Below are 15,001 nucleotides of genomic sequence, written 5' to 3' on the forward strand. Positions count from 1 at the left end.
TTCAAGAGTAGCCTAGTAACACAGAAAAGACTTGAAAATCCTCAAAGTCCAGCCACCTATGGAGTGATCATGTGAAAAAATGTCAAAGAATCACTTTTGTAAATGCTTAAGACAACTGGTACTGAGTGGTAAATACAAAATACTGTTTAATTGCAATTTTCAAAAATTCTTCCTGCTTTCAGTCATTATATGTCTGTCCCTCTGATAGAAATGGGAATTCTTTCAGTTTTCAAGCCTGTGCTCTCCTTTCATTGCAATGAGGACCTAATTCAGAGCTTTAAACTGTGTTCTGCAATGCATAATTAATCTGGCTTCATAGAGACCTGGACAAAAGACCCCATTCAATCTTCAGCTCCTTCCCCCTGAGATATTGTTATTTCTAAAAACTCCTGCCAGCTGGGCTGGAGGGAAATCTCAGCACTGTGGGAGAATGAACAAACTACAGGCCTCCAAGGGATTTGAAGTAACTATCTGACTAAATTGGATTAGAAAGTAAGGAAGGGGAGGGGAAGGAAGGCTTATTCTGAAGTCTACAAAAGCTCATAAAAAATTCTTAGAAGATTTTCATATGGTGAAGAGGAGAGAAATATGCAAGTTTTTATAAAAAAACTGAGAAAGAATTTTAAAACATGAGTGAGCCAATACACTTGGGGATATTTGAAGGGATTACTGCTGGTATTATTTCAGGAAAACTGTTGTGTCTGCCTTGGAGCTTTGAAATGGCATTTCTGTGCAAAATCTGGGCTGCCCAACAATCCAAAATCGTCATACTTTCCTTCCAGGTATTTGATACATATCCTGTTTGAACCTATAATGTAACCTAACCATAAGTTGCTTTATGTTTCCTCCAAAGCACATCGCCGTTAAAAGCCTCTGCCCAGAAGGATTTCAAAGGGCTATGGAAAAACAAATTCAGTCTTGTTAAGAGAGCCAGCACCCTGCTTTCGTTCCCTCCAAGCTCATTCTCCAGTGTGTCAGTGACGCTGCCCAGATCACCTGGCCATCTCTCACACTTTTCATAATATTTTTAGCAGGCACATACTCAGGACTATTGCCCCATATACCAGCAGACCTTTTGGAAGACAAGGTGGAAAAAGCTCAGAGCCCCGTTGGGAGAGTGGGTGCCTGGAGGAAAGATGCTTTGAGCTCTCTGTCTCCTCTGGCTGGCTCTGCTGTCCCCCCTGACAGGGACCAGCTGCTTGCAGGCTCTCTGCTCCTGCAGCACTAATGCTGGGAAGTTATGCGGGTTTAGCCAGGATGAAGCTTGGCTCACTTGCTTCAGAAATATTTTCAGAAGTCAGATCTTTTAGCCACCCTAACCAACACTCCCCACATTAAAATGGGCAGCCATTACTTACAACAGCAGTGACTTCTCCACCGTCAAAACGAACAAAAATATTCCCTAAAAGTTGATCTACTTAGGACTCACATGTTGTCATGGAGTAAAAACTGTGGTACTTTCCAGAGGTCTGGCATGCACTGAAGAGATCAGCATGCACAATGAAAAATGCACCCTGCTGGATGATGCATCTGTGTAAAGATGAGTGCACAAAAATTACAACACATCAGAGCAATCCTAATCAGTCCTAACCGAAGCCAAACGTTTGTGTTTCTTCTTTATCATCATTTGCTATTTCTAGACTTATTGCCACAGAATCATTTTCTATGATCTCCCTTTTCCCTGGGGAGGAAGTGCAGGGAAGAAAGAGGGGAGCAGGATTAAAAAAAATTTTTGAAAAGGAGAAAAGATTCAGCAAAATCTTTCAAAACAGTGGAGGCTTTTTTTAAGGGTGTCACTTCATAAAGAAACACTTGTATGTAACCTAGCAACAATAACAACAAAAGTACTGGTAGCTCATATTCCAGACAAACAGAGAAATGTTTAAAACATTAACTTGTTATATAAAATCCATACAGCCCCTTTCCAGTTTCTTTAATTCCTGGGGTGCAGGAAAAGCAAGACAACACCACCACCACTCTTTCTTTCCCAGCCAACATAATGAGCCACTTTGGATTGTGTGCAACTGTTATCACAAGTTGTTGGATGTTGTCAAATCCATATTGAGGCATCGCATCAAAAATCCTTACTCACAACGGTAATCTAACAACTCTGAATAACACTGTGGCATTTCTTGAAAGGGACAACGAAAGGTTTCACATCTGTGAAAGAGAAAGCCTGGTGGAGGTAAAAAAAACCAGTGCCATTCAGCTAAACACATCCTGAGTAGTGCTTACACAAAAGATCTACCTAAATTAGCCCTGATTTTTCTCAACTGACAAAAAATCTCAAGGTCTCAAAAAACTGGCAGCAAAGACTACAAAGAGCAAAGGACAGACAGTCCAAGCCAGGGCAGCAAAAGTCAGTGTTAAATCCCATCCCCACACTCTGGACTCCGCATTGCACTGCTCCGAGCAGGAGACCGCACTGAGAATCTGCTGGCAGATGACACTTTCCCCACAGGGGCTTACCCACCACGGTCAGGACCTTTCCTAGCAAAGCACAAGCAGCCGTCCTCACTCCCAGACTGACCCATCTTCTCCAGGCCACCCATGGAGCTGGCACCACATGGGGAGCCTGGAGAAATTCTGAAGTGCACCCAGGACAGGCGCAGAGCCAGAGCAACCATAATGGGTGTGCAGGCAAAACCCAAATCTGCTGCTTCAGTGAAAAAAATATCTTGTTCTCTCTGCAAGGATGACAGAAGTTTGGCAGCAGCACTGGTCAGGTGATAGAGGGAGAAAGAGGGGAGCCTGGCAAGGCTGCAGATTTCTGCAAAGGGGCTGAGGCTTGCTTCTCCTGCAAGAAAGGGAAAAGGGTGTGGCTGGAAAGGAAAGCTGAAGAGTCTGGGATTTGCTATTCCTACTCCTGTGTCAAAGGTGGAGAGGAGATAGAGCAGAGCTGTCTGCCTCCTGAGGAAGAAGGTCCTTGCCCCCAGCCACACCACAGAGAAGGACTGGGGCATGGACCAAGACTTCCATTCATACACCTCCAGGAGTATTTCTTCCTTAGAGAAGAAAACAAATGCATAGCAAGAAGCAGGATTTCAGAATCCTGCATCTTACAGAAAGGGTCAAAGAGGAACTTGAAAGTTTTGTACAAAACTTATTCATCCCCATGCATTTGTGCAATCCTAGGAAGCTAAACACACACCCTGCTGCTCACCCCACTCCCACACCTGGGTGATGCTTAGCCCAGCCCCTGTCTCACCCTGCCAGCTGACCCATTCTGCAGTTGCTCCCTAACTTGCTCCACTCACACACACACTCATCTGCTTATAAATACTCAACCCAGCAGCTGAACCCAGTATTAATTTCTATTATTATTTCTATGACCACAGCAATGTGACTCACTTTGAATGACAGGAGTAAAACACCCGGGCCCAGCCCAGCTCCGCGGGGCCAGCAGTGCCACGGGCACAGAGGTGGTCTCCACCACCCCCGGCTGCCTGCTCCCAAGGGCTCTCTTCCAGCCACCTCTGCCCCCACAGCCCTGACACGCTGTGCTTTCATCCACCATAAACACGACGGGAAATTTTAACTCGGTTTTGTTAACTCTGCATCAGCTGCCACATTGAAAACCCACAAAAAAATCTCTTAAAATGGGATAAGTTAATATCAAAAGAGGAAGCAGGGCTCTTCAGCAGTAACTTTGTCTGCTATGGGCCACTCCAGCTCCACCCCTCAAAATCTACTGTCTGCCTCATCTCACAAAAATAGCTCATTAACTTCCTTTCTCTTAGTGCTTACTCCATGTTTTAAAAGTGTACTCAAATAACTCAGAGATAATTTAGTTCCTTCTTTCCCTCCACCCCTCTTCTTCCAAACATTGGGCTTTAATTGACAGTAATCCCCAGTACAAAACAAGAGTACAACTCAAAAGGGCCTGAGACTAAGAAAAAAATTGAGGAATGAAAGGCCAAGTTTTCCCATCACTTACTCTGATATCACCTTGGGTTTACAAAAAACAAAAAAGTGAGAAATTTGACTATTACATCCTCAAAAGGCGGCAGCATTCTGTCTTCTACATATGTTCCAGATCTAAACAGCCCAAGAAATTTCCATAGAGGGACTGACACAGCATGAAAAACAGGCGCAGAAATGCTACAGAGCACACCTGGTTACAGTCTCATGTCCATCCTCAGGAGCACAGGGCTGAGCATGCAGTCTGTGTAATTCCTCTTGTTTTCAGATGCCTCCTTCATAAGCTACAAACTGCACTGACCCACCTATCCCACATTGTCCTATCTCCCTGTTGAAATGTAATCCTTCAAAATTTTGAGTCTTGTAAATGCAGTTACTTAATGTCATCCAAAGGGTTTAAACTGGGCATCAAAACTTCAAAATGTTGCTTAAATGGAATACAAAAATGAAAACAAAAGTTTCTCACTCAGCTATAACAATTAGTTGTGCATAGGAAATAGCTCAGGATAGAAATTTCTAACTTTAAAGTTCAACAGAGCCTGCTGAAACATGCAATATACAGAGCCATGCATTTTAAGCACAAAAAAAAATTAAAGTTCTTTAGAAAACCAGCCAAGAAGACAGTGGTGTAAATGCAACATTGGCTCAAATTTTGGGCAAAAGCATTCTTAAAACTTGTCAATTTTACAAGTGTCCAGTATTATAGTTAGAGCAATTAAATCCAGAAGAAATTTTTTGGCTTGTCAGCTCTAATAAGGATGACATTGCAGAGACTCTCAGAAGAGGAGAGATCCAAGCCCAGTCTCAGACACACCACGCTGAGGTCAGAAGATTTCCATTTGCTTGGTTCTTTTAGCCTAGGTAGAGCAATCTGTTGTATTACTGCTTTGTGCCCAGTCCAGGATGTCCCATGCAACTCCTGCTGCACCAAAACCAAAGTAAAATAAAAACTCTATTATCAGAAATGCTGATTATAAACCCTTTGAAAACTTTATAGGAAGCATTTTAAATGAAACAAGGAGAAGAGGTGGATGCAAAGGCAAACTAATCTGTTTGATCAAACATTGCAAAATACTATCAACATCCAAATTCCTTTGTATCCCAGGACGTGTTCGTCATATTGCATAAAGGCATTACATATCCCTATATTTCGGCACGGGTTATTGACGATTCACAGCCCTAAAATGCAGCATAGACCTCTTCTGCTTATGCTGTAAAAATACTCTGTGGTCTTGCTTAATAACAGTTGTGGAGAGCACAAAAATAGTCGGGGGAAAGAGCTGGGAGCAGGATGTACTGTCTCCTGGCGTACTGCTCGGTACACGTTCCACCAAACTGCAGCTCGGGGAGCTAATGGGCGATGACACAGACACACACGTGTGCTCTGCCTCCCACCCAGGTGGTATTTTTATTTCTAACCTCCCTTTCCCCGGGTAGCAGGGAAGGTTTGACAGAGGCAGCAAGTGTCACACGGGATGCTTAGGAGCTGGCAGCCTCTGGCCTGAATTTTACCCACTGACCACAAAGTACATAGCAGTTTAAATCTTAGGTTGAAGTTTTTGTTGAAGAGAGGTCATTATAGATGGAGGACATGAGACTGGGAGCATGTGATGAAGCCAAGCCTTGGTTCCTCAGACATGACAAGTCTAAGGCAGACCTGACAGCAATAACTCTCTGCAAGAGGAAGGTGTGTGGGAGCCATGTGGGCCCAGGGCCCTGGGCTTTGGTCAGCAGACATATCTCCTGCCTTGCTGCCATCCAAGTGTGCTGCAGTCACTACAACAGTCATAGTGATCAGTTGGTTCAAAGACCACCCTGGTTAAAACAGCCTTGCGTGGGCTGCTCGATGCACTAAGGCTCTGTACGAGCCCGTGGTTTAATGTCTGCAGCTCTGCAGGCATCAACCTTTTTCCAGGCTATTCATGGCACCTACTGCCACAGAGGCAACATCCAAACCACTTAAAGAAAAGCTGTCATGTAAGTTGTGCCATTGTGTATTATTCCAGATGCATAGAAACCGACTAAATGGCAACTTTAAAAATGCCTTTTTCTAGTAGATATTTGTTTCATTCAGGTGATGGGTTTTATTTCAAAAATTAGTGCTAAAGGCATACATATTCCCCATTCCTTCACCAAATCAGAGAAAAGCGACTAGCACTACAAGACACTCCACCAAAACAGAAGCTATTTTGTCCTCTGGAACAAGAAGACACAGCATGAGCCTCCTCCCATATATACCAGGACCAACTTCACAGATGCCACACTCATGTAACTCACACTGAAAAAGAACTGAAGAAATAAAACCCTGCTAGTGGAAGGGAGGTGGCTGTGCTTTCTCTTCTTAGACATTTTAAGGGAAAAAAAAACAAAATGGGAGGGAGGAGAAAGAAAACAGCCCCTCCTAGCTCCAAGTTTCTGAAGATTACTGGGATCAGAAAGTTGGATAATGAATGACACTTTAAAATGAAAAGCCATCTACATGATATTTTGAGTGCCCTGGTAGATTTAATTCCTTTTTCAAGCATCCTTTAAAAGTGAATTAGGAAATGGAGATTAGATCAAAGTTGGCATGGGAAGAAACAAGAAAACAAAAAAAAAAACAAAAAACCACCACTCATCTGCTATTGAAATGTTTAATCTAAACCTTTTTCTGGTTTAAAAATAGAAACTATTTATAAGACAATGTATGCTTTAATCAAATGCAAGAAACAAGCCAATAATTAAAAGTTCAAAATAAAGGTTTAAACTCAAACACAGTTTTGCAACTACAGTTACAGCCAGATTACAAAATTCCTTTCACACAATGCACATAGCACCCTTTGAGACTTAATGACATTCTGCAGCTGGGGTAGTATGAATCTGAGTTCTTTCTGTTCTGACTTATTTACTTCTGCAAGAAAATTCCCCATGGCAACTGGCCAAAGGGGCTTGTCTCCTTAGTGTGTGAAATGTGAGCAGATACAAACTTGACACCATATTTCATCCCCTCGCCTTCCCTCGTGTCTGCATTCCTAACTGTAAATTAAGGGGTGGCACTGACCGTTCTGGGGTAGCAGGAAGCAGCTTATTCAGAAAGATAGGAAGTGACAAAGGAGGAAAAGAAAAACACATTGCATGCTCCAAGGCAGTTTCTGAAACTATGGTGAGATTCTTCTCACCCATAATGAAGACAAGCTGAAATTGTGCAACAGCTGATTCCCTTCTGAAAATGCAACAGTTTTTCCTTTTATTCACCTTTTAGAGATGCATTTATCTCTGGTTCTAAACAGAAATCAGTAGAAATTTGTTAATACTTGATAATGCACATCTGTACTTGCTGCAGCACCCCTCTCAACTGCAGTCTCTTTTCAGGAATGTAAGTTGGGATTTTCCTGTGTGGAGGGTCCACTAAAACACAGAATACTTCTGCAGCACAGTCTGCCAAAGCTGATTATGAAAGAGGCAATTTGGAACATGGAGCCTCAAGCTGGACTTTAGAAAACAAGAGGCACCTGGGGAATGATGTGCAACTCTCAGAGACTCTAAATACACTCTGGCAAAACCCAAATTCCCCTAAGGACCTCAGTCAGCCAAGGGTGAGACCGTGACCTTGGACACATGTTTACCCTTCTTGGAGCTGATATGCATAATGCATCTGCTATTTTAGCTAAGGGATACCATCATCCTGGTTTTCCCTCCACAGCTATGCTTAGGAGTGACATCAGTAAAACTTACTTAAAAGATTTTCAGTTAACAAGGTATATTTTCTGAGAAAGCCTGAAAGAGTCAAAATATTTCTATCCACTTCTAAACACACTCTAAAATGTGCCATGGTTATGGGTCTATGTCTAGCTAGTGTGCCCTACACACTAAAGATTTTCAGGCTGCAGGCTGCTCTGGAGAGAATCATGTGATTCCTTCTGGCATATGGAGACAACCTTCCAATTTTATTTGTCACCCCCAAAAATGTCATTGTTATGGGTGTGACAATATTTTAATTCATTTCACTTGAAATGAGGGTGTCTTACTAGAAATTTCAAAGAACAAGACCAAAACCAAAATTCTGACAGTCCAACCATGTTTTGTTTGTTGCTATTTTAAATTTAGAAACAAATAAGATAAAAAAAATTTGTTCAGTTCTGTGTGCTCTCCATGGACTGCAGAGGACCCAGCCATTGGTGTCAAGAGCACCTCACAGTAGCTGTGCTCACACCTCGGTTCCCCACAGGGGCTGGAATCTTGTTCAGACTGGCTGCAGTGAAGAGGCATTCCAGGGCAGGGAAGCTGAGCCCTGGAATCTGCATCCACTCACCTCAACCTGCAGAGTACTCCCCATGCTAGCCCAAGCAAGTGAGAACAGATTAATCTGTGCAAAAATTATGCCAAAAACACTATCAGTGTAACTGACTCGACTCAAAATTCTTGCAAAGTTTAGTGATTCAATTCCCATTTAAAGAAATGGAAAACAAGGTTGGAAGTTTTGAAGGAAAACCCAGGAAGCTGTTATCAACAGAAGGAATCAGCAGGCCAGATTCTGAAGATTTTCCTCTGCCTGTGCTAAAGCCTGCTGCAGAAAGTCTCCCATTAACATGTGTAACAGCTACTGGATCTGTGAGATGTAGCAATCAAACCTGAATGTGATTAAAGCCTTCTTGGCTGGGGTTCATAACAGAAACAGAAATGCAAATGTCAGACAGTGAATGGCAAATTAGAGCTCCCAGGTTATTTTTATTGTCTTAGTAGTTCTCTGCAAAAGACAAAAACAAGTGATGTAAGCATTTTAAGAGGCTCAAACTGTAAATTCTTTGGGTACTGCCAGAGAAGTGTTAGATACAGTCCCTTATGCTTCTAGGAGAATACTACTGAAGCAACTGTTCACTGCTGAGAAGAAAAGTTAACTATCAGCTAACAAATGAAAGGAAGAGAGAGAAAATCCTGTTCAGAAATGTGGGAAAGCTTTAAGCGCAGTTTCATTCCTGAGAGGGAATGGAGGCAGGTGAAGGAGAGGGCTTTTACACCACCATCCAAAATAGGTAACAAGGATGAAGGGGAGGGGGAAAATGATTTTGTCTTTTCTCTGGGAAGCAGAGCAGCAATGCCAAGCCTTGAGATCCTAGGAACAAAATGAAAGAGGACATGTAGTCTAAGGTATTTGTAGTCCTACCTTGCCATGCACAGCAGTATGGCAAAAGTTGTCACACACTGTTTTGGTGCTGCTATCAGGGTGTGCCACAAGATTTGTTTATTCTGAGAGGAGAGAAAGGACTGCTGCATTACTTCTTCAGTTGTTTAAGCTCCTGCCATGAAAGAACTTGTGCGTCTTCAGAACTGCGCACCAGCTGAAAGCTGGCAGAAAACGATGTAACTGCTGTTGGCTCGTTTTGTTTCCAAAACAGACCCTCCTGCTTCCTTGGCTGCGAGGAGAGACTGTAGTAGTTACTCCACCACTTACACCTAAGGAGGACTTAACTGGCCAACTGTGACCCAATTCTGCTCCTTCACAACAGCAAAAGGGTCAGAAGAGAGTAAAAAGTATTAGCTGGGAGGCAGGGGAGAACAGCAGAAGGGTACATGCTCAGAGAAGTCCTACATCAGCGTCTAAGCAGCATCTCTTGGAGGAACAGCACAACGTAGCTGTTCAGAAAAGGACAGGCTTACAGGAATTTACATGTTCTCATTAGCTGCAATAATAAAAGAATATTTTTGAAAGAAATAATAAAAAAAGAAGGAATTAGGGACAAATTGTTCATCATCTCTAAAACAAGAATTTGGCAATACTAAGTCAGCTGTTTCATATCATTTCAAAATAGATGGGTTTGCGTTACTTTCCTCTTTTTAAAGGTTTTTTTCCTCCTCCCCAGCACCATTACTCAAGTTCACATAAGAGGTCAAAACAACTAAAGAGTGGAAAAAAAAATCACAAACATTAGCTGAGTTTCAAAAGGCAATTACTCTCTAGAACATGATTTGACTTTCTATTAAAGGGACCTGCTTTACATAAATCCTGAGACAGCACAGGCTGGCACTAACACATTTCTGTCAGGAGGGCCACTTTGATTCACAGTACCTGAAAATCTGTTCCTACTACTCTTAAGTTCAGGCTCTGTGGGGCCTGAGTCTGTAGAGCCGGGATGAGCCAGATACTTTTTAAATGGTGAGCTTTTGAGAAAACAGATCAGTAGTCAACTTTTTCAAAACAGCTTTCATATTTTAAAGAGTTATCTGTTTGGGGATGCGGGTTGTTGTTTTTTGGCTTTGGGGGTTTTTTTAATACAGAAAATTCCTAAAGGAGTTGGCACTTGGAGAGTAGGTGACATAGGCTGACTGAAAAGCACTCCCTGTAGATGTGGACTCTGAAGGAAGTATCAGGCACCATAGGACATATTCTCAAATTTACTTACAACACAAGTTCATTTTTTGTCCTACAAAGGTTTTGCAAATACTGTGCAGCAGCTAGGATTGCACAACTGACTTAAACTACCCAACTCAATGTACTAGATGCATGCTAGCTGTCCCAGGGATTTATACACAAGCCTCTCTATCTCACAAGTGTCTTTAACAGCCTGTGCACCATCCTTCCAGAGCAGCTTTCTCTCCCCACGCTTCACTCGCACTCACCACTTCAGTCCACCCTTTGATTTCATGTTCCTGAAGGCCAGTCAGTGTTTCACATTCACTCCAGCATTTAGGCACATGATGATGAAAGACAAAGCTGCTAATGGTCTCCAGAACAGGGAAGCCACTGTCCCTTTCCAAGCAAGGCAAGAAAGTGCTGTTCCAGAGTGGTGAGGACTCAAATTTTAAGCAAACTTTTACAATTCCACAACATCAGTTGTCAGGTTTCTGCAACTTGTGAAAAATCAGCCCATAGGGCATTACTCTCCCTAGCACTTCCATTTCCAAGGGAATGAGACACTGACACCCCCACAGCTGCTCACTGAGGTTTGCCCAGGCCCTCAGAGGTGTCCCTTGCTGAGCACACCTTTCGATAACTCTACTCAAGCTCACTGTGATTTTGCCCTCAGATCCCAACTTTAGCATGAGTTAAGCCCATCTGGACAAACAGGTTCATTGAAGTTCTTTGTGACCTCCATGGCTAACAGGTTCAGCAAAGATAAAAAGCTGAAAGTCCTTTGAGGAGCTTTCACTTCCATTCATTAACCACAAGGATCATACTGAGTAAGGAATCTTGCCTTCAGTAGACTTTGTTTTTAAATTATAAGAAAAAGAACAAACCTCAGGTTTTTTGCTCCTAGGGAAAAGAGAATGGAATAAATTTTGTGTAATTTTCACTCTTGTTGATATTGTTAGCTGGCATTTATACCATTGAGACCCATATTATCATCCATGAGCTTGGCACCTCAGCAACCCATCACAGCTGAGCAAGCAGTTAAATCAGAGCTGAGGGTCTTGTCTCAGCAACATCCCACCAAAGAATTCTCAGAGGGTAGAAATTTACAGAGGCAGAAGACTGAGACCAGTGGCACCTTCCCAGACTGATCTTGAGAAATGCACAGGAGTTTAGGCATTTCCCCCCTCTCTTGCTGTGCTCTGCTGGATTTCTTTCAAATCAGTCTGCCAAATTTTACCCTAAGAAGGACAATATTACTGACAGGCGACCCCAAGCAACATCAAGTTGCTGAGAAATCAGTAAAGATCTCTGCCTGCAGAGTGAGAACTTCCTTTCTCACTCATGGTGTTATGGTCTAAAACTGCACTCAGATGTAGGATTTCAGAGTATTTCAACTTCCATTCTGACACGCAGCACAAGAGTGCCTATGGAGCCAAAAGAATTTGGGCCAAACCACTAAGAGTTTTCATCTTTACTAACATGCACTTGACCACACACTGCTGGGCAAGGCATGTAGTCAGCATTGCTTATATCAGCTTACTGTAAAGACCACAGACTTGTAAATTGTGAAGTTTCGTCTCACACAGAATTGGGAAGGAAAGGAAGTTCTGCTGATGTTGTGCTGAGTAGCATTTTTTTTTCCCAAAAAAGGAAGTGTCCTCATAATAGTAACATTGTTGGATGTATTTACTATCAGGCTCACCAAGGCACTTGCTTTTTCTTTTTATGTTATTTGTATCTTTCACCACAATCATGTTAGCAGCTGAGCAAACATCATTCCAGCTTTGAGGGAGCAGGTTAAAAATACTGTCTCCTGCTCAAAAAAAATGTTCTGCTCATTTGGAACAAGTCTATGTTACAGCTCTTCAGCACTTCACACCCACCAATCTCAAAGGACTTCACTCTCAGAATGAGAGCATATGCGAATTCACAACTTCCCTTCTGAATAGATAACCAGTTTTGAAAGTGAGGAAATATGTACCAATTACTTTTAAAACTGGAAGCCTAGAGTTAGACTTCTAGGCTTATTGTTTGCTTTTCCAGAGATAGAGAAAACTTCCATTATGCATTTTCAAAAATGGATATTCAACATCTCTGAATTTCAGCACTTTTAGGTATTAAGATTTATTTTTTTAAATATTGACATTAATATCTTTTTCAGAGAGCCATCCAGCTAAATTAAAAGACAATTTTTGGTACAAGTTCTTTATTCAGGCATAAACATTAACTAAGTATTTATTCATGCCTGCAAAGACAGATGTAGTGATTTGCATTGATAACAGGGAGATTAGTTATCACTCTCTACAACTGAATCTTAAATCTATTAAAAAAAAGATTCCTCAAAAGAAGCAAGATGATCCACAGACACAAACACACACTTGTGCACACATTTTTAGGAGAGGGACCAAGGACAATGACACCTGCCTCCACTGTTCCCCCATCCAGCCAATCCCAAAGATTGCTGTCCTGACCAAAGCCCTTTAATGAAGCTAGTAAATTTCAAATAATTAAAAGAAAATAATGATCTTTTTCTGGGGATGTTCTTATTCTGCATAATAGGAATTTCATCTAAATAAAATCTGGCTTAAAATTCCCTTACCTTACCAGAGAAGATTTCAAATTTATCAAAATTCTGCTTCAGGTATCAGAGTAGTAACAGCACTGTTACAATCCAAATCCCACAAATTATAAACATCAGTTTAATTTATAAACTCAACCTTACATCGTATTGTTCCAATACAGCTTGATCCAGTTTGGCTTCTTCCTGAGCTTCCAAACTTGGAAGAATAAAGAGCTGAAACCCAGCCTAAGCATATGCAATGTTCTTCATTTTACCTCATAAATACCGTGCTCCTAGACATTAGTCGAGTTGCACTTGAGTGCAATACTCCAGGGTAAGCAAATGCAATGAAACAGTCCCATATGTAATAATCACTCTAACAGTGGTATTAAAACTCATACCCACGTACCTCCTAGCACCATGAGAAGGCAGAGCTGTAGGCCATGACAGACCAGCTGGATACAGTAGTTTAACGCTACCTTGGTGAACATATCTGGATCTAGCACTTAGCTCAATATATAGCAAAATGAACAAGATAGGGAAATTGTTTGTAAAAATGCAAATCAATTTTCTCCCAAGACCACAATATATTCTAATTCAGGTTTTGAGCCACTATCCACAGCAAATAGAACAAATTAATATTTTTTCACATGATAAAGATCATAAATTGCTATCTTCATAGAAGCATTCACTTCCCCTTGGAAGACCAGGAAGGACAGGAACTGCCAAGTCTTGGGGAAAAAGTTCAGCATTCCATCATGATCCTCCCATACTACAGATCTACACTTGTGATCTGCAAGGATTCCACATCTAAATGCATCAGACCACTGGATTTTTGTGAGCACAAGGAACAGTTTTCCTTTGTCTACTTGCTTATTTAAATTCTAAATTATAAAAATAAAAAATAAGAAGAATTCAAGACTTACACTTGTTTTCTCCTCTCAAAGGAAAATTCTTAAATCATGCGCATTCTTAATTAGTACACAAGAGTATAATAAAGTACAAGGAGATAAAGATTCCAACATAACAAAAGCAGGATGTGTGGAAAATATAAACAGCTTGATTCAGTATGCATGGGAGGGATTGAGGCCTGTTTGTCACCTGATCTGCCCAAGCTTCCCCCTGGAGTGAAACTCAAGAAGTATACATGGACAAAAGCATGTCAGGGCTTGGTGGGAAAGCCAATACAAGAATAGCTGCAGTAGTAACAGTGTTCCACATTCATGAAGATCTTGGGTTACCAAGATAAATTCAGCTACAAGACTCACCCTTGTGCATTCTTAACCCTTTCACTGCAGGATGCCCTCACACTGAGCAGTGAGGGGAGTGCAGAGAGGAATGCCAGGAAATCTTAGGAAGGGTGGTTTCTTCTGGATGACAGTGATACATTTGCTATCACTCAGATTTAATCTTTCAAGAAATTTAATGTCTTATTTAAGAGGTAATGGATGTTGCTGAGGCTATAAAGTACTTTGCCATTAAACCATACTGATGTGATTAAGTTGGTTATTTTCCTCACATCCTGAGGCATAAGACCTGCTCATCCCAGTCTCCACAAATGCAAAATTAATAATTTTTTAAATGCTTATTTATACTTCTTCCAGGCCATTTTTGAAAGATTTCACTTCCTTCAACTGATAAAAGGCATCATTTGAGTTAATGGCTTTCTTTTCCAATTTCCAGATGCTCTACTAGCTGCAGTGTTAAGAGGCAGCAGCTACAATTTTCTTATCTTTCTGAATTACAATTTTACAAAACAATTATTTCAAGTTTTTCAGTTTTATGCTAGCTGGAACCTCTAATCTTCACTTTTAACAGTACATTAGTGAAAACAATACAGAGGAAAGAACATTCCATCACCAAGACATCTCATTAAATTTCTTATTTTAAAAAGATATTGTATAAGACCTCTTAATAAATGTTTTATTGTGTGCTTGACTGTGGGTTTTTTAAAAATCATTTATGTACTTGTTGTGCAAGAAGCAGATATAATACAATATTTGAAAAAAGAAAATTTGGGGTTTTTTTCACCTGAAATTGATCACAAGAATTAGACGAAATATTGCAACAAAGCCTACTGATATGATAGTCAGGTTCAAAACCTATCAATGGGTCAAATTTCAGCTGTGTTTCTATCAACAGAGGCTTGTTCCATTCTTGCTCTTCCAGAATTTTATTTTGTGACTGCT

At 41.2% G+C, this 15,001-nt stretch overlaps 1 long non-coding RNA gene across 7 annotated transcripts in view; it reads right to left on the minus strand.

The window, feature by feature from the left end:
• The window catches only part of LOC309570052, a 156,482-nt gene extending 142,615 nt beyond the window's left edge, over positions 1-13,867 (minus strand). For 6 of the 7 annotated variants that reach the window (XR_014226233.1, XR_014226234.1, XR_014226235.1 and 3 more), the window contains exon 1: positions 13,739-13,862. This is a non-coding gene — a long non-coding RNA (uncharacterized lncRNA). Of the gene's footprint in view, positions 1-13,738 lie in introns of all 7 variants that reach the window. The other variant, XR_014226232.1, reaches the window with a different exon arrangement.
• Positions 13,868-15,001: the final 1,134 nt, after the last annotated feature.

The sequence above is a fragment of the Coloeus monedula genome (genome assembly GCF_965178545.1).
Source record: "Coloeus monedula genome assembly, chromosome: 2".
NCBI classification, from domain to species: domain Eukaryota; kingdom Metazoa; phylum Chordata; class Aves; order Passeriformes; family Corvidae; genus Coloeus; species Coloeus monedula.